Source organism: Mesoplodon densirostris, chromosome 13 (genome assembly GCF_025265405.1).
Source record: "Mesoplodon densirostris isolate mMesDen1 chromosome 13, mMesDen1 primary haplotype, whole genome shotgun sequence".
In the NCBI taxonomy this organism is placed as follows: domain Eukaryota; kingdom Metazoa; phylum Chordata; class Mammalia; order Artiodactyla; family Ziphiidae; genus Mesoplodon; species Mesoplodon densirostris.
This window is the reverse complement of record NC_082673.1, coordinates 31,285,143-31,311,235: the sequence shown is the minus strand read 5'-3', so window position 1 is coordinate 31,311,235 and position 26,093 is coordinate 31,285,143.

Sequence of the window (26,093 nt, the reverse complement as noted above, 5' to 3'; positions counted from 1 at the left end):
GGGTATTTACCTAAAATAAGTGAAATCAGGATCTTGAAATTATATTTGCATGCCATGTTAATTGCAGCATTGTTTACAATAGCCAAGACAATGAAGCAACTTAAATATCCATTGATAGATGAATGGATAAATAAAATATGGTTTATACATACAATGGAATATTACTCAGCATTAGAAAAGAAATAAATGGTTCCATTTGCAACAACATGGATTAACCTAGGGGAAATTATGCTGAATGAATAAAAATGAACACAGAAGGACAAATACTACATGATACCACTTGTATGAACAAAAATCAAACTAATAGAAATAGAGAGTAAAATGGTGGTTGCCAGGAGCTAGGAGAAGGGGAAAAAGGAAGGGATATTTGTCAAAGAATGAAAAGTTTCAGTCATGTAGATGAATAAGTCCTGAAGATCTACTGTACAGAATAGTGTCTATCATTAAATAATACTGAATTGTATACTTAAAAATTTTCTAAAAAGGCAGATTTTATGTTGTATTATTATCACTAATAATAATAATAAAAGACTGTGGGAAGAAACTTTTGGAAATGATGGCTATGTTTATGGCATAGATTGTGGTATGGTGTCACAGCTGTATACTTATCTCCAAACTCATCAAGTTGTTTACTAAGTGTATACAGTTGTTTTCATATCAATTATACTTCAATAAAGTGGTTTTTTAAAAGGTTAAAATGTCATTCAGAAATGCAGACTTTTAAAAAGAAATACATTTCTCTGGTGGAATAAAGTTAGAATGGGACAGGGTAGGGGCAAGTATTTTAAGTTACATCACACTAATATATATGCCATAAAAAGAAAAACAAAAAAAAAACTCTTTGAAGCAGTAACTGAAATGTGTTATCACATTCCTAACCTTACAGAAATCACTTTGGTAACACCAGGCACCTTGTTACTTAAATGACTAAAGAATTCACAATTCCACCTCTGAGAGAACAGAAATGTGTTAATCTGTAGAGTTTTGTCTTTAATTTAGCTACATATTTGATAAAGTTATTTGGGGAAAATAAAATACATTTAAAGTTGGCATAGTACAATAAATATTTCACTATGATATGAAATGATGTCATAGTAGATTAAAATGAACTAAATTTACCCTTAGACATATCATGTGCAATTCTTAATTATTTCTGGGAACATATTTTATGTTATATTGAATTCATGTTGGGGGGTATATGTATATAGTATATTTGTAGTCATATTTCAGAGAATGTTATGTGTTCTTTGCAGAATTAGAATTTAAACTACTGTTACCAACACTATGGCAAAAATGTAATAATGTACCATGGAATCATTCCATGTCTCAAATAAATTCTCATAAATCTCAAAGCTTTTGTTTTTATAGCACCCTCCTCCCCCCCAAATAATCTATACATAAATACAATTTTAAAGAGCCACAATTATTAATAAACCATCTTACTTTATTTAATCAGCACAGATGTACACTAGTCATCATTCACTCTGGAGCATTATGTATTTTGCCCTGCTGAGTAATGAGGCTATATTTTGAAAACAAAATTTTATAAAATTCTATAAAATAAACCATAACTTTCTTTTGACTCCATGACAAATCAACACATGGAAGTCTGTGCTTGTACATTTACAGTTATTATGGTGAGCAAAGCCTAAGGCACTTAAAACAATTCTGTAAAAAACGCAGGAAGGATGGAATGGTAGTTACTGTTAAAGAAATTATTTCCCTCACTTCAGAAAGAAATGTCATGTGTAAATGTCAGTGAAGCTGTGACAAGTTTTACTTCCTCACTTAGAAATTGCTATTTAACAAACTTTCCTGTTTCTCTTTGAAAGTAGCATACATTTTTATTTTACCAGAAATCAGTGAAGTGCTCTTCTCCTCACTTGATATTGAAACTAGTTACTTGACACACTGATTCTGAACAATTATGTGATCTATAGTATTTAGCATTAAAACTTCGCTAATGAAAGTGAAAAAATAGTGGTGGCAAACAACCAGCTAAGAATGTCTTGACTGTCCTTCATAGCAGATGATTATTCCTCTCATTAAAGTTACAAACCCTGAGAAAAAGAAATTATGAAAAAGCAAGCATGATTCAGACACTAATACAAATTAGATGTTCAGTAATTAGTGAATGAAAATGAAAAGTTACTTTTTAGGTACTAAGATGTTTTCTTTATCATTGGACTTCCATTTCCAATTGGATTGAAGAAAATTGGACAATTAGACTCTTGAAATATTAAATGTAAGGAAAAATTCTAAAACAAAAAAATTAGAAATTATACTATTATTTGCTGTTATTTATATTTACTATTATTATTTATTTATAAACATTTGTTGTGTGTATCCTTTTTGAAACATGCAGGGCAAAATGATGGGTGTAATTTGAAAATTCTGAAACATAATCTCTGCCCTCAAAGAGTTAAGTGACACATTAGTTGGAGAAATAAAGCTTACATGGCAGAAACACATTTAAGCCCATGAAATTTACATCTCTCAAAAAAGAAAACCTGGGCTTCCCTGGTGGCGCAGTGGTTGAGAGTCCACCTGCTGATGCAGGGGACACGGGTTCATGCCCCGATCTGGGAAGATCCCACATGCCGCGGAGCAGCTGGGCCCATGAGCCGTGGCCGCTGAGCCTGTGCGTCCGGAGCCTCTGCTCCACAACAGGAGAAGCCACAACAGTGAGAGGCCCACGTACTGAAAAAAAAAAAAAAGACAAACAAAAAACTTTTTCCAATTCTCTTTGATATTTTATCTTTATTTTAAGACCAAATTTATCTGAAGGTAGACACTTAATCTTATGATAAACCAGAAAATGGAGGTTTGCTCTGTCAATTACAGTGTTGCCCTCTATATTTTCTTCAGTCGCTCAGAGCTTATATAGTGCCAATGAGTAATCATAGAGAAAGAAAAGGTGTCTAGTACTTTGAAGCCATCTGACATCACTTTTTACAATGTATTATGTTTTTCCCTGTTCTTTCAGATGTTTTCATTGCTTCAACCTGTCATCTTCTGAGGGATCTTGTTAAAATATAGATTCAGGTTGAATAGACCTGAGCTGGGGTCTAAAATTCTGCTTTTCTAATAGGCTGTACAAATAAGCTGCTAAGGTTGCTCCTGATCTGGGTGGGTATCATGCTGTAAGTAGGTAGACTTTAAAGAAAAATCTTTGTACTACTATGGTTGGTAATAGCATGAACTTTATGTACTCCTCACTCTAAGTACAAGCCTAATTCAGCTGGTTCCATATCTCAGAAGGATAAAAGAAAAGTTTTCTCATACTGTGGAAAAAATTTTATATGCTTACACAGGCTAAGTAGCCATTCTTAATCCACTTTTCTCACATTATGTTTCCTTTGATTATTCTGATAGTCCAGTTTCTGCCTAAGGGACTCCAGAAAATATCTACTCTAAGGAAGTTTGATCCCCCATCAAATCAATTATTTAGAAAGGTAAATGGGTAAGATGCAGGGCCTTTTCTGACCTACTTAGTGCTCTCAGAATTCTTCCTAACTAGGAAGTCTAATCTCTGCTTAGGTGAAAGGTGAATTGGGTGGAAGGAACTAGATCCACAAGTAAATTATCAACCTTTTATTTATCCCAGGATCTCAGTTTTGGAGGTTCAAAATAGATAATCATTTTCTTTTGTCCTTTATAGTCTATTGTTTTTTCCATTCTCTAAGTCATAGATAATATATATATATATATATATATATATATATATATATATATATATATATATTAGTTTAAATAGGAAAAGGTAAAAAGTAAAATAAAATTATTAGAAATAAAAAATATATTTATCAATCCATTACCTGCACTATGGCAGAGTCAATGTTCAGAAAATTCCATCTCAATACTGGATAATTTTCCAAATATATTTTAGTTTTTATCTGGATTCATGGGAAAATAAAGACATTCTCAGAAGCCATAAAACATTGTGAACAAACCAACAAAAGTTTTGGTCTGCTGTTAGAGCTGGGGCCCTAAAGCACCGAGATGTGTGGGGCTACAGATGTCTAAGTAGGTCTATAAGTAGAGTTTCTACCAAATATTTCTCTTTGTAAATTTCTTAACTCAAGTTCACACTTGCTTGGGATAGAAGTTAGAATGCAAACAATATCTGGGAAAATACTCAGGCAAACTTCAAATATCTTCTGCAAAGTACACAAACACTAACATAATTTCACCAAAAAAAAATTACTAAAAATAAAGAAGAATGAAAAAGAAATCCTGGAGGTGAACAATATAATGCCTGAACTAAAAAAATCACTAGGAAGAGTTTGACTTCAAGCTTGATAAAGTAGAGGAAAAAAAAAAAGCAATGAACTTGAAGGCAGGTCATTTGAAATTATGCAGTGAAAAGCGAAACAAAAATGAATTTAAAAAAATTTAGAAAGCCTAAGTGAATTCCGGGACACCACCAAGAGAACCAATATATAAAAGTCACAGAAGGATAAGATATTTCTCATTAAGACAGTGCAGAAGAAGACAGAAAGGGGCAGAAAGATTACTTAAAGAAATAATGGCTGAAAACATAACAAATTCTGAGAGAGAAATGTATATCTGGATTCATGAAACTCAAAAATTCCAAATTAGATGAACCCAAAGAAGATTACAACAAGAGATAAAATAATCACATTTTTCCCATAGACAAAAAGAACATTTTGAAAGCATCAAGAGATAATTGACTCATTACACACAAAGGAGCCCTCAAAAGACTATCAACAGATTATTCAACAGAAATCCTGTAGGCTATAAAGAGTGGGATGATATATTCAAAGTACTAAAGATAAACTACAAACTAAAATACTACACTCAGCAAATTGTTTTTCAAGAATGAAGGAGATATAAAGACTTTTCCAGAAAAAGAAAAGCTGAAGAAGTTCATCACTATTACACCTCCCTTACTAAAAATGCTAAAAGAAGTTCCACTTTAAATAAAAGGATGGTGCAGAAGAACTATAATCCTGCAGTCTGTGGAACAAAAACCACATTCACAGAAAGATAGACAAGATGAAAAGGCAGACAGCTATGTACGAGATGAAGGAACAGATAAAACCCCAGAAAAACAACTAAATGAACTAGGAGATAGGCAACCTTTGAGAAAAAGGTATCAGAATAATGTTAGTGAAGATAATCCAGGACCTCAGAAAAAGAATGAAGGCAAAGATCAAGAAGATGCAGGAAATGATTAACAAAGAACTAGAAGAATTAAAGAACAAACAAACAGAGATAAACAATACAATAACAGAAATAAAAACTACACTAGAAGGAATCAATAGCAGAATAGCTGAGGCAGAAGAACGGATAAGTGACCTGGAAGACAGAATAGTGGAATTCACTGCTGTGGAACAGAATAAAGAAAAAATAATGAAAAGAAATGAAGAGAGCCTAAGAGAGCTCTGGGACAACATTAAACACAACAACATTCGCATTATAAGGGTTCCAGAAAGAGAAGAGAGAGAGAAAGGACCAGAAAAAATATTTGAGGAGATTATAGTTGAAAACTTTCCTAACATGGGAAAGGAAATAGCCAGCTAATTCCAGGAAGCACAGAGAGTCCCATACAGGATAAACCCAAGGAGAAATACACTGAGACACACAGTAATCAAATTGGCAAAAATTAAAGACAAAGAAAAATTATTGAAAGCAGCAAGGGAAAAATGACAAATAACTTACAAGGGAACTCCTATAAGGTTAACAGCTGATTACTGAGCAGAAACAATACAAGCCAGAAGGGAGTGGCATGATATACTTAAAGCAATGAAAGGGAAGAACCTACAATCAAGATTACTCTACCAGGCAATGATCTCATTCAGATTTGATGGAGAAATCTAAAGCTTTACAGGCAAGCAAAAGCTAAGAGAATTCAGCACCACCAAATCAGCTCTACAACAAATGCTAAAGGAACTTCTCTAAGTGGGAAAAATAAGAGAAGAAAATGACCTACAAAAACAAACCCAAGACAATTAAGAAAATGGTAATAGGAACATACATACTGATAATTACCTTAAATTTGAATGGATTAAAAGCTCCAACCAAAAGAAACAGGCTTGCTGAATGGATAAAACAAGAAGACCCATAGTTATGCTTTCTACAAGAGACCTACTTCAGACCTAGGGACACATTCAGACTGAAAGTGAGGGGATGGAAAAAGATATTCCATGAAAATGGAAATCAAAAGAAAGCTGGAGAAACAATACTCATATCAGGTAAAATAGATTTTAAGATAATGTTACAATAGACAAGGAAGGACACTACATAATGATCAGGGAATCAATCAAACAAGAAGATAGAACAATTATAAATATATATGCACCCAAGATAAGAGCACTTTAATACATAAGGCAACTGCTAACAGCTCTAAAACAGGAAATTGACAGTAGCACAATAATAGTGGGGGAATTTAACACCTCACCTACACCAATGGACAGATCATCCAAAATGAAAATAAATAAGAAAACAGAAGCTCTAAATGACACAATAGAGCACATAGAGTTAATTGATATTTATAGGACATTCCATCTAAAAACAGCAGATTACAATTTCTTCTCAACTGCACACGGAACATTCTCCAGGATAGATCACATCTTGGGTCACAAATCAAAGCTCAGTAAATTTAAAAATATTGAAATCATATCAAGCATCTTTTCTGACCACAACACTATGAGATTAGAATTGAATTACAGGGGAAAAAAATGTAAAAAAACACAAACACATGGAGGCTAAACAATACATTACTAAATAACCAAGAGATAACTGAAGAAATCAAGGAGGAAATAAAAAAAATACATAGAGACAAATGACAATGAAAACACAAGGATCCAATACCAATGGGATGCAGCAAAAGCAGTTCTAAGAAGGAAGTTTATAGCTATAAAAGCCTACCTCAAGAAACAAGAAAAGTGTCAAATAAACAATCTAACCTTACATCTAAAGGAACTAGAGAAAGAAGAACAAACAAAACCCAAAGTTAGCAGAAGGAAAGAAATCATAAAAATCAGAGCAGAAATAAATGAAATAGAAACAAAGAAAACAGTAGAGAATATCAATAAAACTAAAAGCTGGTTCTTTGAGAAGATATACAAAATTGATAAACCATTAGCCAGACACATCAAGAAAAAGAGGGAGAGGACTCAAAGCAATAAAATTAGAAATGAAAAAGGAGAAGCTACAAGAGACACCACAGAAATACAAAGTATCCTCAGAGACTACTACAAGTAACTCTAGACCAATAACATGGACAACCTGGAAGAAATGGACAAATTCTTAGAAAGGTATAACCTTCCAAGACTGAACTAGGAAGAAATACAAAATATGAACAGACCAATCACAAGTAATGAAATTGAAACTGTGATTAAAAATCTTCCAACAAACAGAAGTCCAGGGCCAGAGAGCTTGACAGGTGAATTTTATCAAACATTTAGAGAAGTGCTAACACCCATTCTTCTCAAACTCTTCCAAAAAATTTCGAAGGGAGGAACACTTCCAAACTCATTCTATGAGGTTACCATCACCCTGATACCAAAACCAGACAAAGATACTACAAAAAAAGAAAATTACAGACCAATGTCACTGATGAATATAGATGCAAAAATCCTCAACAAAATACTAACAAACTGAATCCAGCAACACATTAAAAGGATCATACACCATGTTCAAGTGGGATTTATCACAGGGATGCAAGGATTCTTCAATATATGCAAATTAATCAATCTGATATAACATATTAACAAATTGAAGAATAAAAGAACATATGATCATCACAGTAGATGCAGAAAAAGCTTTTGACAAAATTCAACCCCAATTTATGATAAAAACTCTTCAGAAAGTGGGCATAGAGGGAATCTACCTCAACATCATAAAAACAATATATGACAAATGCACAGCAAACATCATTCTCAATGGTGAAAACCTGAAAGCATTTCCTCTAAGATCAGGAACAAGACAAGGATGTCCACTTTTGCAACTATTATTCAACATAGTTTTAGAAGTTTTACCTACAGCAGTCAGAGAGAAAAAAAAAGTAATATGAATTGGAATAGAAGAAGAAAAACTGTCACTCTTTGCAGATGACATGATACTATACATAGAGAATCCTAAAGATGTTACCAGAAAACTACTAGAGCTTAACAATGAATTTGGTAAAGTTGCAGGATACAAAATTAATGCACAGAAATCTCTTGCATTCCTATACACTAATGATGAAAAATCTGAAAGAGAAATTAAGGAAACACTCCCATTTACCATTGCAACAAAAATAATAAAATCCCTAAGGATAAACCTACCTAGAGAGAGAAAAGACCTGTGTGCAGAAAACTATAAGACACTGGTGAAAGAACTTAAAGATGATACCAGTAGATGGAGAGATATACCATATTCTTGGATTGGAAGAATCAATATTGTGAAAATGCCTATACTACTCAAAGCAATCTACAGATTCAATGCAATTCCTATCAAATTACCAATGGCACTTTTTACGGAACTAGAACAAAAAGATCTTAAAATGTATATGGAGACACAAAAGACCCTAAATACTCCAAGCAGTCTTGAGGGAAAAAAACAGAGGTGGAGGAATTAGACTCCCTGGCTTCAGACTATACTATAAAGCTACAGTAATCAAAACAATATGGTCCTGGCACAAAAGCAGAAAGATAGATCAACGGAAGAGGATAGAAAGCTCAGAGATAAACCCACGTGCCTATGGTCAACTAATCTATGACAAAGGAGGCAAGGATATACAATGGAGAAAAGACAGTCTCTTCAATAAGTGGTGCTGGGAAAACTAGATAGCTACATGTAAAGGGATGAAATTAGAAAACTCCCTAACACCATACACAAAAATAAACAAAATGGATTCGAGACCTAAATGTAAGACTGGACATTGTAAAACTCTTAGAGGAAAACATAGGAAGGACACTCTTTGACATAAATCACAGCAAGATCTTTTTTCATCCACCTCCTAGGGTAATGGAAATAAAAACAAAAAGAAAAACTGGGACCCAATGAAACTTCAAAGGTTTTGCACAGCAAAGGAAACCATAAACAAGATGAAAAGTCCACCCTCAGAATGGGAGAAAATATTTGCAAATGAATCAATGGACAAATAATTAATCTCCAAAATATATAAACAGCTCATGCAGCTCAATATTAAAGAAATAAACAACCCAATACAAAAATGGGCAGAAGACCTTAATGGACATTTCTCCAAAGAAGATATACAGATGGATAAGAAGCACTTTGAAATCTGCTCAACATCACTAATTATTAGAGAAATGCAAATCAAATGCAAATGCAAATCAAATCTAACTATAATGAGGTATCACCTACCAGTTAAAATGTGCATCATCAGAAAATCTACAAACAACAAATGCTGGAGAGGGTGTGGAGAAAAGGGAACCCTCTTGCACTGTTGGTGGGAATGTAACTTGCTAGAGCCATTATGGGAACAGTATGGAGGTTCATTCAAAAACCAAAAATAGAATTAGCATATGACCCAGCAATCACATTACTAGGCATATACCCAGAGAAAACCATAATTCAAAAAGACACATGCACCCCAATGTTCATTGCAGCACTATTTATAATAGCCAAGACATGGAAGCAACCTAAATGCCTATTGACAGATGAATGGATAAAGAAGTTGTGGTACATATATACAAAGGAATATTACTCAGCTGTAAAAGGAATGAAATTGGGTCATTTGTAGAGATGTGGATGGATCTAGAGACTGTCATACAGACTGAAGTAAGCCAGAAAGAGAAAAACAAATATTGTATACTAATGCATATACATGAAACTGAGAAAAATGGCACAGATTAACTGGTTTTTAGGACAGAAGTAGAAACCCAGATGTAGAGAACAAACATATGGACACCAATGGGGGAAAGTGGTGAGTATGTGTGTATGTGTGTGTGTGGTGGTGGTGTGATGAATTGGGAGATTGGGATTGACATATATACACTAATATGTATAAAATGACTAACTAATGAAACCTGCTGTATAAAAAAACATAAAATTAAATTGAAAAAAATTATAATAGAAACTAGTTTTTATAAAAAATTAGTTTAAAGTTCAGGAATTCTAATAAAGTTGAGTTGTTATCAGTTTAAAACAGGGTGTTGTCATTTTAATATATTTTATGTAACCTCATGGTAACCACAAGGGAAAAATGTGTAGTAAGTACACAGAGGAACACAACAAAGAAATCAAAGCATCAAAAAGCATCAAAAATAAAAGACTTCAAAACACATAATAAAACCAAACAGGATAACAAACAAGGAGCAATGGATCTACAAAACAGCCAGTAAATAATTGACAACAAAGTGGCATTAGTATGTCTTTACTTATCAATAATTACCTTAAATGCAAATGGATTAAAGTCTCCAATCAAAAGACATAGAATGCCTGAATAAATTAAGAAACCAAAACCCCATATATGCTGTCTACAAAAGACTCACTTTAGCCTTAAAGACACATATAGACTGAGAGTAAAGGGTTGACAAAAGGTATTTCAACAAAACTGTATCAACAACAACAAAGAAGAGAGAGGTAGCTACAAGTATATCAAACAAAACAGACTTTAAAATAAAAATGTTAAAAATAGCAAATAAGGTCATTGTATAACTAAAAAGTGGTCAACACATCAAGAAAATATAACAATTGTAAATATTTATTCACCCAACATCAGAACATATAATACACAAAGTAAAAACTAACAGCTAAAAGAGGAAATATACAACAATATAATAATAGTTGGGGACTTGAATACCTCATTCTCAACAACAGATTTATCATCCAGACAGAAAATCAATTAAAGAAACAATGGATTTGAACATCACTGTAGATCAACTGCATCTAACAGACATATACAGAACATTCTATCTGAGAACAGCAGTATATATGTTCTTATTAAGAATATATATATACAGTGGAATACTATTAAGCCACAAAAAAGGAAATTCTACCACTTGTGACAGCATGGATGAATCTTGAAGGTATTAGGCTAAGTGAAAAAAGTCATATACAGAAAGATAAATACTATATGACCTCACTTATATGTGGATTCTAAAACAAACAAACAAGAAAATTCATAAAGAGATTAGATTTGGGGTTAACAGAGGCAGGGTGTACAGGATGGTGTAATTGTATGAAGGTGGTCAAAAGTCACTATCTTCCAATTATAAGATACATAAGTACTAGGAATGCAATGTACAACATAATAACTATAGTTAATACTGCTGTATGATAAACATGAAAGTTGTTAAGAGAGTAAATCCTAAGACTTCTCACTACAAGAAAAAATATGTAAATATTAATATATTTTTTTTATCTATATGAGATGATGGATGTTAACTAAACTTATTGTGACAATTATTTCATGATATCTGTAAGTTAAATTGTTAAGCTGTATTCCCTAAACTTATATAATGCTATATGTCAATTTATTTCAATAAACCTGGAAAAAAATAACGCAAAAATGGGACCTTGTCACAGTTACCCATGTAATAATTTTAATAATTCTTAAATGAGGTATCTTTTAATATTTATAACAAAATAGTTACAATAATAATTCAGATTAATGTATATAAATTTTAATTATGAATCTAAGAATATGATACAGCACACAAAAATCTTTACTAAGAATCTTATAATACTAGAGATTCTAAAGAGAATAGGATGAAGAGAGCTCCTTGGCTGTCCAATGGTCAGGACTCAGCACTTCCACTGCCATGGCCCAGATTCAATCCCTGGTTGGGGAACAAAGATCCAAGAAGTTGTACATCACAGCCAAAAATTTAAAAATAAAGAAAACAGGATGAAAAAATGCTTTAGAGAAGAATAAAGTAATATTCTAGTATCTCTGGGAAATCCTGAATACTCTTTTGGGAAGGAGACTTCATAAATATATTAAGTAGTGTTTTCTAGTATATACTTCACTGTTCTGTCTGAATTATTTTATTATTCCTAACTCTAACCTACAAGTATTCTTTTATAACTTTGCTGTGCTATCCCCCAAAAATTGAATAAGCATTTCTACTTGTGATGTGAGCAAATAATTGATGATATTATAGGCTCCCAAAAAGAAGATTCCTTGGCCTGTAATAATTGCAGATCTGGGATATTTTTCAATGATATTACCTGCTTGTGGAAACAAATAATATTTTTAACATGTTGGATTAACTGGTGATTATGTACTTTCCATTCATTATTCCTCTCCACAGTTCAAACTTTGACTATATCATGAATAAGTGTGAAGACTTTACATTGAAATATACTTGAGTTTGAGCCAAAATTCTAGTTACCAGTTTAATATATATATATATATATATATATATATATATAGAGAGAGAGAGAGAGAGAGAGAGAGAGAGAGAGAGAGAGAGAGAATTATACTTATCTCCCAAGTTGGATATAAGTATAAAATGTGTTGATCCTCATAAAAGTGTCCAGGATATTATATGATACATAGTAAATATTCAGGATGTTTAATTTTTCTTCTCCCTTGAACTGTCAGCAGTGGAGTGGAGGCAGTCATATCCAAATTAGTTTTCCTTGTCATCTAAAATTATTCCTATTTTTAAGAAAAATGACATCAATTCAATTGTCTACTTTTTCCTTGCAGATACCTCAGGTTTGATTGTTAGTCTTCATGATTTATGACTTGAGCACACATATACATATTGTGAGCAGTCCCAGGGCTTTGTAGAATACACCACAGGAATCACATCCTACTGTCACTGTCAATTGTGAAATGGCTCTTGAGTGCCCTGATAGGACTGAGAAAGTGATCCACACATTCACCTCTTTCAGCAATAGTCTCAGTTGAAGACTCCCCAAGTGCTCAGATTTGTTTCATAATATACAGGTCTACTGCCCTCAGACATCTGGACACTAGAGGATGGCTATTAAGAACAGTTTAATGTGAAACACAGCAAAAGTATTTTGACATATCTTTTTTTTTTTTTTTGCAAGCAAACGTCCTAGTGGAGAACAAAAAGAGAAATTTAGAGCAAATAATTTTACTAATAACCATCTGTATTAGTTGAACTGCACAATAATGTGTTTGAGAATAAACATGACATATAAAAGGCATAGTTAACATTTTATTGATCTCAATTTGGATTTTTAAAAGTAAACTTTGAACTTGACCATGTTTCACTTTACTATGGTAAGATATGCTTTTGAGAGCAGCTTTGAAGCTCGCTCAACTTTTTGGCTTTGGAGCCTACTGAGTCCTTGGATGATGAACAAATTATAGAAGCATAGAATCCATAATAATTAATATCAAATACATTTAGATACTGGTATCCTTTTTTCTTACCAAATGTATTCTTTTTTTAACATCTTTTTTGGAGAATAATTGCTTTACAATGGTGTGTTAGTTTCTGCTTTATAACAAAGTGAATCAGCTATACATATACATATATCCCCATATCTCTTCCATCTTGTTTCTCCCCCCCACCCTCCCTATCTCACCCCTCTAGGTGGTCACAAAGTACTGACCTGATCTCCCTGTGCTATGCAGCTGCTTCCCACTAGCTATCTATTATATACGTGGTAGTGTAAATATGTTCATGCTACTTTCTCACTCCTTCCCAGCTTAACCTTCCCCCTTCTCATGTCCTCAGGTTGATTCTCTACATCTGCATCTTTATTCCTGTCCTGCCCCTAGGTCCTTCAGAACCATTATTATTATTATTATTTAGATTCTATATATATGGGTTAGCATAGAGTATTTGTTTTTCTCTTTTTGCCTTACTTCACTATGTATTCAGACTCTAGGTCCATCCACCTCACTACAAATAACTCAATTTCGTTTCTTTTTATGGCTGAGTAATATTCCATTGTATATATATGCCACATCATCTTTATCTATTCATCTGTTCATGGACACTTAGGTTGCTTCCATGTCCTGGCTATTATAAATAGTGCTGCAATGAGTATTGTGGTACATGTCTCTCTTTGAATTATGTTTTTCTCAGGGTATATGCCCAGTAGTGGGATTGCTTGGTCACATGGTAGTTCTAATTTAGTTTTTCAAGGAACCTCCATATTGTTCTCCATAGTGGCTGTATCAATTTACATGTCTATTTAGGTCTTCTGCTCATTTTTGGACTGGGTTATTTGTTTTTTTGATATTGAGATGCATGGGCTGCTTGTGTATTTTAGAGATTAATTCTATGTCAGTTGATTCATTTGCAAATATTTTCTCCCATTCTGAGGGTTGTCTTTTGGTCTTGTTTATGGTTTCCTTTGCTGTGCAAAATATTTTAAGTTTCGTTAGGTCCCATTTGTTTATTTTTGTTTATATAGCTATTTCTCTAGGAGGTGGGTCCAAAAGGATCTTGTTGTGATTTACGTCATAGAGTGTTCTGCCTATGTATTCCTCTAAGAGTTTTATAGTGTCTGGCCTTACTGGGTTTATCTCTGGTCTTTATATCCTGTTCCACTGATCTATATTTCTGCTTTTGTACCAGTAACATGATGTCTTGATTACAGTAGCTTTGTAGTATAGTCTGAATCAGGGACCCTGATTCCTCCAGCTCCATTTTTCTTTCTCAAGAGTGCTTTTGCTACTCAATGTTTTTTGTGTTTCCATACAAATTGCATTTTTTTAATTCTGTGAAAATTGCCATTGGTAATTTGATAGGGAATGCATTGAATCTGTAGATTGTTTTGGATAGTACTGTCATTTTCACAAGATTGAGTCTTCCAATTCAAAACATGGTATATCTCTCCATGTGTTTGTGTTGTCTTTGGTTTCTTTCATCAGTATCTTATAGTTTTCTGAGTACAAGTCTTAGGTATATCCCTAGGTATTTTATTCTTTTTATTGCAATGTTAAATGGGACTGTTTTTTCAATTTCTCTTTCTGATTTTTTCTTGTTAGTGAATAGGAATGCAAGAAATTCCTGTGTATTTATTTTGTATCCTGCAATTTTTTTACCAAATTCATTGACAGGCTTTAATAGTTTTCTGGTAGCATCTTTAGGATTTTCTGCATATAGTATCATGTCGTCTGCAAACAGTGACTGTTTTCCTTCTCTTTTCCAATTTGGGCTCCTTTTATTTATTTTTCTTCTCTGCTTGCTGTGGCTAGGACTTCCAAAACTATGTTGAATAATAGTGGTGAGAGTGGACATCTTTGTCTTGTTCCTGACTTTAGAGGAAATACTTTCAATTTTTTGTCATTGAGAATGATGTTTACTGCAGGTTTGTCATATATGCCCTTTATTATGTTGAGGTAGTTTCCATCTATGCCCACTTTCTGGAGAGTCTTTATCATAATTCAATGTTGAATTTTGTTAAACGTTTTTTCTGCATCTATTGATATGGTCATATGTTTTTTGTTCTTTATGAAATATTTTTCATCCCCTCACTTTCAGTCTCTGTGTCTTTAGATCTGAAGTGAGTCTCTTGTATGAGCATATAGATGAATATTTTTTTATACAACAAGCCACCCTATGTGTTTTGATAGAAGAATTTAATTCATTGACTTTTAAAGTGATTATTGATAGGTGTATACATATTGTTATTCTGTTATTTGTAATTCTTCTATGTTCTTTTCTTCTTTTAGTTTTTTCCCTTGTGGTTTAATAATTTTTAATGGTATACTTTTCTCTAGTTGTTGTGTATCTATTGTAGGTCTTTGATTTGTGTTTACCACGTTGTTCATGTGTGTGGACCAATAACTATATCTACTTGTCTTAAACAAATCTTCCTTTAAGTTCAAACACATTCTAAAAGATCTATATTTTTTACTCCCCTTCCCAACATTTTGTGTTTTTGATGTCATATGTTGTATCTTCATGTTTATTCCCTTACTGATTATTGTAGTGATAATTTATTTTACAATGTTTGCCCTTCAGTCCTCTACTAGTTTTCTCCCATGCACAATTTCCCTGTTGTCTAATTTCTTCAGAATCATATATGAAACACAGGTGATATTTCCTTTGAAAAATCTTTTAAAATTTTCTTTGCTCTCACTTGCTGTTTCTCTAACATATACACACATATACATGCCCTCTTACATGCCCTCTCTTTCTCTCTCTCTCTCTCACACACACATACACACACACACCTACATCTACACCTTACTTTCCTCTTTACCCAAACACAATCTCATCCCAGTCAGTTTGCAGAGCCCCTTATAATCCATCATTTACTTCAAGCAAAATATTTATGAAAGTGAATTTGTAAGAGTTTTCTCCCTCATATCATAAACAAGTATGAAAAATATTACACAGATACTAGATATATTTTGATGGTTAAGAATCTGCTTTTTGGAAGTTGGGACATGGAGATAGGGAGCAACATGAAGGGTTATAAGAAGACAAGGAGGAATGTAAGAAAACTCCAGATTTTTAAGTTTTTGTGTGAGTCTTATATGCCTGAAGAGAAATATTTTAACATGAATCCTACTAATAATGCATTGTAAAATAAGCCTGTAGTATTTTGAAAAACTGTATTGTTTCAAAGACAAATTTTTATTATAAACCTTATTTAGTAACAAGATTTTTAAAATTTAATTCTCTTAACCTATGTTGTTCAAATTCTGTAAAAAAAAAAAAAAGAAGAAGAAGAAAAAGGAAGGGAGAAAAAGGTCTCAAATTACAATGCTGTATTCCTTAATACTTTTCAAAATTTTTCTTTCATGATTGTGATTAATGATCCCAGACTTTGCCTGTCCTTTATCAATTTCCTTTAGGTCCTGATTTAGAAAGTGAAGCTTAACCTTTCTACTGTTTATCAAGGGTATTATGAGCCTTCTTGAAAGTAACAGACTACAAATGAGGACTCCTTTAACTTGAAAGATGAAAGCTGAGAAGTAAGATGAAGACTTTTAAAATCATGGAGTTTATGGATAGGATAGACATGAACTCATTCTCAAAATTTTAGTGTGCTAAAATCAGAGGAAATTCTTGAGAATTACTTAACAATAACAGTAGAATTATTAAATTGAAAATAGTCTATTAATATGGAGCATAAATATTAGTTCACATATGTAAATAAATTCAAAGCATTTTAGATAAATTTTAGATTAATCTATATTTGTTTATCAAAGTAAAGTAAAAGTATTTAGAAATGTATGTCTAAATGTAGAGATTACTATATTAGGGGAATTTGCACTTTGTCTGCCCATCAAATATCTGACTCTAAAGAACATTTCATTAATCTTAAAAGCATATAGTTTATAAAACATACTTTAAAATAGTTATTTTTGTGCCCTGGATGTTAGGAAAGAGACTTAGAAGTCTCAATGACCTAGACATTCTCATCTGGCCATCACATATCCTCTGGGGAGCTCTGCATGCTTCTGTCAAGAGATCCCCTTCCCACCCCCATTCCCATGATCCATTTTCTACCCTCATATGCAGCACTCACCAATTCACCATCAGTATTTTCTCTTGTGACCACCCAGATTAACCTTATTAGACTCTAACCTAAATGTCCAACAACAGATGAATGGATAAAGATGATGTGGTACAGGGACTTCCCTTGTGGTCCAGTGGCTAAGACTCTATGCTCCCAATGCAGGGGGCTCAGGTTCGATCCCTGGTCAGGGAACTAGATCCCACATGCAGCAACTAAGAGTTCGCATGCCACAAAGAAAAGATCTCGCATGATGCAACTGAAGATCTCTCACTTGGCAATGAAGATCCCTTGTGCCGCAACTAAGACCGAATGCAGCCAAATAAATAAATAAATAATTTTTAAAAGATGTGGTACATATATACAATGGGATATTACTCATCCATAAAAGAATGATATAAAGCCATCTTCAGCAACATGGATGGACCTAGAGGTTATCATACTAAGTGAAGTAAGTCAGAGAAAGACAAATGTGATATCACTTATATGTGGAATCTAAAATAGTGATACAAATGAACTTATTTACAAAGGAGAAACAGACTCACAGACTTAGAAAACAAACTAATGGTTACCAAAGGGGAAAGGTGTGGGGGGCAGAATAAATTAAGAGGTTGGGATTAACATATACACACTATTACTTATAAGATAGATAATCAACGAGAATCTACTGTATAGCACAGGGAACTCTACTCAATATTCTGTAATAACCCATATGGAAAAGATTCTGAAAAAGAATAGGTATATGTATAGGTATAACTGAATCACTTTTCTGTACACCTGAAACTAATGCAACATTCTAAATTGACTATATTTCAATATAAAATGAAAATTGAAAACAAAATAAAATTAAATTAAAAATTTTTTTAATGAACAAGATTCTCAGAGCTATTTAAAACAAAAAGATAAAGCTAAGTTTACTTACTTATTAATCATGTAAACACATGCTAGAAAAAGTAATGTACTGAGTAGTTCACTGATGGTGAAATGTGAGCCATGGTGGCCATGCTTATTAAGGAGTAAAAACTAGTACTCTAGACAGAAAAAGATGTTAAAGATCTACACACAGCAAAGTTTATCAACACTAAGACTGTAACAAATTTGAAATGACTCAATTTGTCTGGTCCTTTAATAATTTTATTTGGGTAGAACCAGTCATGAAAAACACTATATCCCATTTTGATATTTACTCAGCAAGATTACTGTAAGAGAAAACTTTTCAATTTAAACATGTATCCCTCCTATTTGGTCTCCAGAATAAACCCCAAACTCTCAGATTATCCCTGGTCACTTGGTCTTTAATGTAATTTGATCTTATTCTCAAATCCCTCAGTAAATTGTCAGTCCTTATCAAAACTTCATATATCCTCATTCTTCTTGTCCACTAGTTTTGGAAACTCCCATTTTTATTCTTGCTCAGACTAAAACCTCACTTTCCCCTGATGACTCCATAATGCTGTGACCTTGTTAGAAAGTAGCTGTTTTTTCTCTCACACAACCTCATATCATTAAGCCTCTAGGTGTTCTATGTGTTCACATTGCCCTTTTTAGCTCATAGTGCTTGTCCTCTCCAAGAACCTCCATCTTTGAATCTTATGTCAACATATTATGTAGTAGATTGAGTAGTCTATCCCAGAGTGGCTCTGGATTTGCACAAGTGATTTGCTGTAACCAATAGGACAATTGCAAATATAATGCAAGCAGAAACTTGTAAATTTCTTGTACATGGGACTTGCTCTTGCTTGATGTTTATGGGAACCCTGAAACCACTAGTATGTGTAGGAGTCTAAGGCAATCATGTTGTATAAGAAAAGTCCCTTGGTCAAGTCATCCCCATTGCCCATGTGCCTCTATATGACTTCTAGACATATGATTGAGTTCATCTTAGATCAACTAACGCCAACCAAGAAAATATAGACCAGAAGAATCTCCTAGGCAACCCACAAAATCCCTGAGAACTAATAACCATTGATGGTCTTAAAATACTAATTATGGAGTGGTTTTTTGTATGGTAAACTCTAACTGATAAGGATTATCAGTTAATCAGATACTAGACTATAAATTCTATGTGAACTGATTTTCTTCAAAACTGCTGTTGTCCTAGAGTAGAGAAAAATTTACATTTTTAAAAATTTCTTCTTGAATACATAAAGATGTTAAATATGATTTTAGATATATGTTGTTTTGAATTAAATATAAGGAGGAAACACTTATTTCACTTATTGCTCACAGTTCCTGAGATATTTGAAAAGACATATTGTTGACAGTCATTTTGCTAAACCTACAGTGAACTTAGTTATTTTTCAAGCCTCTCTATTCTAAAATTAATGTAGTGAAATAGCAATAATGATGATGTGGTAATGGTGAATTATAAATATTGTAATATTAGTATAATGTTACAGTTATTATTATTATTATTAAAAAGCCCTTGATTCCTGGCATTATGTCATATAATTTTCAAGTGAAAGTTATAATATAACAATATTTTCCCTGTTTTATTAAGAAGACCTGATGCTTAGTGAAACTATTTTTTGATCCAAAGTCTCACAGTTAGTCATAGATTTTGTATACAAATCCAGAACTGCATTATTCTAGGACATTAGTTATATTCCTTTTTCTAACGTCCATCTTGTTTATATCCCTAATTTTAAAGGTGCTTTTCAGATAGAAGAAAACATAGGACATATTTGATTCAATTTCTTATTCAGTAATTGAGGAAACAGAGGGCAAAGAGGTCAATTAATGTATCTAAGAGGACATAGAGAATAATTTATTCAATAAATGTCCTAGGAATTAGAGACTAGAAGTAAGTAGACTCACAAATGGAAGGAGAAAATATATTTCCATTTATTGAGATTATATCATACACTGAGCACCAGGTAGCTACAAATATACATCTAACTTGGTTTATTACTCAAAAGGAACAATTAAGGTAAGTGTTTTATTTCTACTGGTGAGGACTCTAAGTTTCATAATTGGCTAGTAGCTAAGAGAGATGTTTGAACTCTAAACTCAATTCTGTCTGAATTCAAATAGCATACTTTGTCAATAAATAAACAACAATTTGGGGTTATATTATCTTACAGAACATACAAAACTTTTAAAAGGAAGAAAGGCTATTTATCTGAGAAATAATATAGTCTCCATTAAAAAAACTCTTGAAGAAAGAAAACTAGTATTCATTAATATTTTGAGTTAAACTGTTGGACAACAGGAACAGGATTTAAGGTAAATGTTAGGTCAGAGATGGAAACATGTTTTTTGTTGTTGTTGTTGGTTGGTTGGATTTTTCTGGTCACTATTTATATGTGTGTGATTTTTTTTTATTTTTAAATTTTATTTTATATTTTTTATACAGCAGATTCTTATTAGTAATCAATTTTATACACATCAGTGTATACATGTCAATCCCAATCGCCCAATTCATCACACCACCATTACCAACCCCCCACGGCTTTCCTGCATTGGTGTCCATACGTTTGTTCTCTACATCTGTGTCTCAACTTCTGCCCCATAAACCGGTTCATCTGTACCATTTTTCTAGGTTCCACATACATGCATTAATATATGATATTTGTTTTTCTCTTTCTGACTTTCTTCTCTCTGTATGACAGTCTCTAGATCCATCCACGTCTCAACAAATGACCCAATATCGTCCCGTTTTATGGCTGAGTAATATTCCATTGTATATATGTACCACAATTTCTTTATCCATTCGTTTGTCAATGTGCATTTAGGTTGCTTCCATGACCTGGCTATTGTAAATAGTGCTGCAATGAACATTGGGGTGCATGTGTCTTTTTGAATTTTGATTTTCTCTGGGTATATGCCCAGTAGTGGGATTGCTGGATCATATGGTAAATCTCTTTTTAGTTTTTTAAGGAACCTCCATACTGTTCTCCATAGTGGCTGTATCAATTTACATTCCCACCAACAGTGCAAGAGGGTTCCCCTTTCTCCACACCCTCTCCAGCATTTGTTGTTTGTAGATTTTCTGATGATGCCCATTCTAACTGGTGTGAGGTGATACCTCATTGTAGTTTTGATTTGCATATCTCTAATAATTAGTGATGTTGAGCAGATTTTCATGTGCTTCTTGGCCATCTGTATGTCTTCTTTGGAGAAATGTCTATTTAGGTCTTCTTCCCATTTTTGGATTGGGTTGTTTGTTTCTTTAATATTGAGCTGCATAAGCTGTTTATATATTTTGAAGACTAATCCTTTGTCCATTTATTCATTTGCAAATATTTTCTCCCATTCTGAAGGTTGTCTTTTCATCTTGTTTATGGTTTCCTTTGTTGTGCAAAAGCTTTAAAGTTTCATTAGGTCTCATTTGTTTATTTTTGTTTTTATTTCCATTACTCTAGGAGGTAGAAGAAAAGATATCTTGCTGTGATTTATGTCAAAGGGTGTTCTTCCTATATTTTCCTCTAAGAGTTTTATAGTGTCTAGCCTTACATTTAGGTCTCGAAACCATTTTGAGTTTATTTTTGTATATGGTGTTAGGGAGTGTTCTAATTTCATTCTTTTACATGTAGCTGTCCAGTTTTCCCAGCACCACTTATTGAAGAGACTGTCTTTTCTCCATTGTATATCCTTGCCTCCTTTGTCATAGATTAGTTGACCATAGGTGAGTGGGTTTATCTCGGGGCTTTCTATCTTTTCCCATTGATCTATCTTTCTGTTTTTGTGCCAGTACCATATTGTCTTGATTGCTGTAGCTTTGTAGTATAGTCTGAAGTCAGGGAGTCTGATTCCTCCAGCTCCATTTTTTCCCTTAATACTGCTTGGGCTATTCAGGGTCCTTTGTGTCTCAATACAAATTTTAAGATATTTTGTTCTAGTTCTGTAAAATATGCCATTGGTAGTTGATAGAGATTGCACTGAATATGTAGATTACTTTGAGTAGTATAGTCATTTTCAAAATATTGCTTCCTCCAATCGAAGAACATGGTATATCTCTCCATCTGTTGGTATCATCTTTAATTCCTTTCATTAGTGTCTTATAGTTTTTGCATACAGGTTTTTTGTCTCGCTAAGTAAGTTTATTTCTAGATATTTTATTCTTTTTGCTGCAATGGTAAATGGGATTGTTTCCTTAATTTCTCTTTCAGATATTTTATCATTAGTGTATAGGAATGCAAGATATTTCTGTGCATTAATTTCATATCCTGCTACTTTACCAAATTCATTGATTAGCTCTAGTAGTTATCTGGTGGCATTTTTAGGATTCTCTATGTATAGTATCATGTCATCTGCAGTCAGTGACAGTTTAACTTCTTCTTTTCCAATTTGTATTCCTTTTATTTCTTTTTCTTCTCTGATTGCTGTGGCCAGGACTTCCAAAACTATGCTGAATAACAGTGGTGAGAGTGGGCATCCTTGTCTTTTTCCTGATATTAGAGGAAATGCTTTCATTTTTTCACCATTGAGAATGATGTTGGCTGTGGGTTTGTCATATATGGCCCTTATTTTATTGAGGTAGGTTCCCTCTATGCCCACTTTCTTTAGAGTTTTTATCATAAATGGGTGTTCAATTTTGTCAAAAGCTTTTTCTGCATCTATTGAGATGATCACATTGTTTCTATTCTTCAATTGGTTAATATGGGGTATCACATTGATCGATTTGTGTATATTAAGGAATCCTTGCATTGCTGTGAAAAATCCCACTTGATCATGGTGTATGATCCTTCTAATGTGTTGTTGGACTCTGTTTGCTAGTATTTTGTTGAGGATTTTTGTATCTATATTCATCACTGATATTGGTCTGTAATTTTCTTTTTTCGTGTTATCTTTGTCTGGTTTTGGTAACAGGGTGATGGTGACCTCATAGAATAAGTTTGGGAGTGTTCCTTCCACTGCAATTTTTTGGAAGAGTTTGACAAGGATATGTGTTAGCTCTTCTCTAAATGTTTGATAGAATTCACCTATGAAGCCATCTGGTCCTGGACTTTTGTTTGTTGGAAGATTTTAATCACAGTTTCAATTTCATTACTTGTGATTGGTCTTTTCCTGTTTTCTATTTCTTCCTGGTTCAGTCTTGGAAGGTTATGCCATACTAAGAATTTGTCCATTTCTTCCAGGTTGTCCACTTTATTGGCATAGAGTTGCTTGTAGTAGTCTCTTAGGATGCTTTGTATTTCTGCAGTGTCTCTTGTAGCTTCTGCTTTTTCATTTCTAATTTTATTGCTTTGAGACCTCTCCCTCTTTTTCTTGATGATTCTGGCTAATGGTTTATCAATTGTGTTTATCTTCTCAAAGAACCAGCTTTTAGTTTTATTGATCTTTGTTATTTTTTTGTTTGTTTCCATTCATTTTTTTCTGCTCTGATCTTTATGATTTCTTTCCTTCAGCTAACTTTGGGTTTTGTTTGTTCTTCTTTCTCTAGTTCCTTTAGGTGTAAGGTTAGACTGTTTATTTTAGATTTTTCTTGTTTCTTGAGGTAGGCTTGTATAGCTATAAACTTCCCTCTTAGAACTTCTTTTGCTGCATCCCATAGGTTTTGGATCATCGTGTATTCGTTGTCATTTGTCTCTAGGTCTTTTTTGATTTCCTCTTTTATTTCTTCAGTGATCTCTTGTTTATATAGTAACGTATTGTTTACCTCCATGTGTTTGTGTTTTTTACGTTTTTTTCCCTGTAACTCATTTTTAATCTCATAGCGTGATGGTCAGAAAAGATGCTGGATATGATTTCAATTTTCTTACATTTACTGAAGCTTGATTTGTGACCCAAGATGTTTTCTATCTGGAGAATGTTCTATGCACACTTGAGAAGAAAGTGTAATCTGCTGTTTTGTGATGGAATGTCCTTTAAATATCAATTAAATATACCTGGTCTATTGTGTTATTTAAAGCTTCTGTCCTTATTTATTTTCATTTTGGATGACCTGTCCATTGGTGTAAGTGAGGTGTTAAAGTCCCAAACTATTGTGTTACTGTCAATTTCCTCTGTTTTAGCTGTTAGTAGTTGCCTTATGTATTGAGGTGCTCCTATGTTGGGTGCATATATATTTATAATTATTATATCTCTTTCTTGGATTGATCCCTTGATCATTATGTAGTGTCCTTCCTTTTCTCTTGTAACATTCTTTATTTTAAAGTCTATTTTATTTTTTATGAGTACTGGTATTCCAGCTTTCTTTTGATTTCCATTTGCATGGCATATCGTTTTCCATTCCCTCACTTTTAGTCTGTATGTGAACCTGGGTCTGAAGTGGGTCTCTTGTAGTCCACATATATATGGATCTTGTTTTGGTATCCACTCAAGAAGCCTGTGTCTTTGGGTTGGAGCATTTCAGCCATTCACCTTTAAGGTAATTATCAGTATGTATGTTCCTATGACCATTTCTTAGTTGTTTTGGGTCTGCTTTTGTAGGTCCTTTTCTTCTCTTGTGTTTCCCACTTAGTGAAGTTCCATTAGTATTTGTTGTGGAGGTGGTTTGGTGGTGTTGAATTCTCTTAGCTTTTGCTTGTCTGTAAAACTTTTGATTTCTCCATCAAATTTGAATGATATCCTTGCTGGGTAGAGTAATCTTGGTTGTAGGTTCTTCCCTTTCATCACTTTAGTATATCATGACACTCCCTTCTGGGTTGTAGAGTTTGCTGAGAAATCAGCTTTTAACCTTATGGGAGTTCCCTTGTATATTATTTTTCATTTTTCCCCTGCTGCTTTCAATAATTTTTCTTTGTCTTTAATTTTTGCCAATTTGATTACTATGTGTCTTGGAGTGTTTCTCCTTGGGTTTATCCTTTATGGGACTCACTGCACTTACTGAATTGGGTGGCTATTTTGTTTCCCATGTTAGGGAAATTTTCGACTATAATCTCTTCACATATTTTCTCTATTCCTTTCTCTCTCTCTTCTCCTTCGGGGACCCTTATAATGCGAATGTTGTTGTGTTTAATATTGTCCCAGAGCTCTCTTAGGCTGTCTTCATTTCTTTTCATTATTTTTTCTATATTCTGTTCCACAGCAGTGAATTCCACCATTCTGTCTTCCAGGTCACTTATCCGTTCTTCTGCCTCAGCTATTCTGCTATTGATTCCTTCTAGTGTAGTTTTCATTTCAGTTATTGTATTGTTCATCTCTGTTTGTTTGTTCTTTAATTCTTCCATGTCTTTGTTAAACATTTCTTGCATCTTCTTGATCTTTGCCTCCATTCTTTTCTGAATTCCTGGATCATCTTCACTATCATTATTCTGAATTCTTTTTCTGGAAAGTTGCCTTTGTCCTCTTCATTTAGTTGTTTCTCTGGGGTTTTATCTTGTTTCTTCATCTGGTACATTGCCCTCTGCCTTTTCATCTTGTCTGTCTTTCCATGAATGTCTTTTTTTATTTTTACACAGGCTGAAGGATTGTAGTTCTCCTTGCTTCTGCTGAGTGCTCTCTGGTGGATGAGGCTCTCTAAGAGGCTTGTTTAATTTTCCTGATGGGAGGGACTGGTCACATGTTTTTAAAAATGATTCAAATTTCAAATTATTTTTTCTGCCACTGTTTCCGTGAACTTCACATAGTTGATAAATATATGAATACTATGATGTAATTCACTCTTTTTGGTTTTGCAATAAAATTATGATTAGTTAATAATCTGAAAATAAAATCAAGATTGTATTTATGTAGCACCAATAATATGCTTAAAGTTGTCTTTTGTGACATCAGGAGGCACTTGTCATTAGGAGTATACAGTAAGTGCTTGTTCATCTAATAAAATC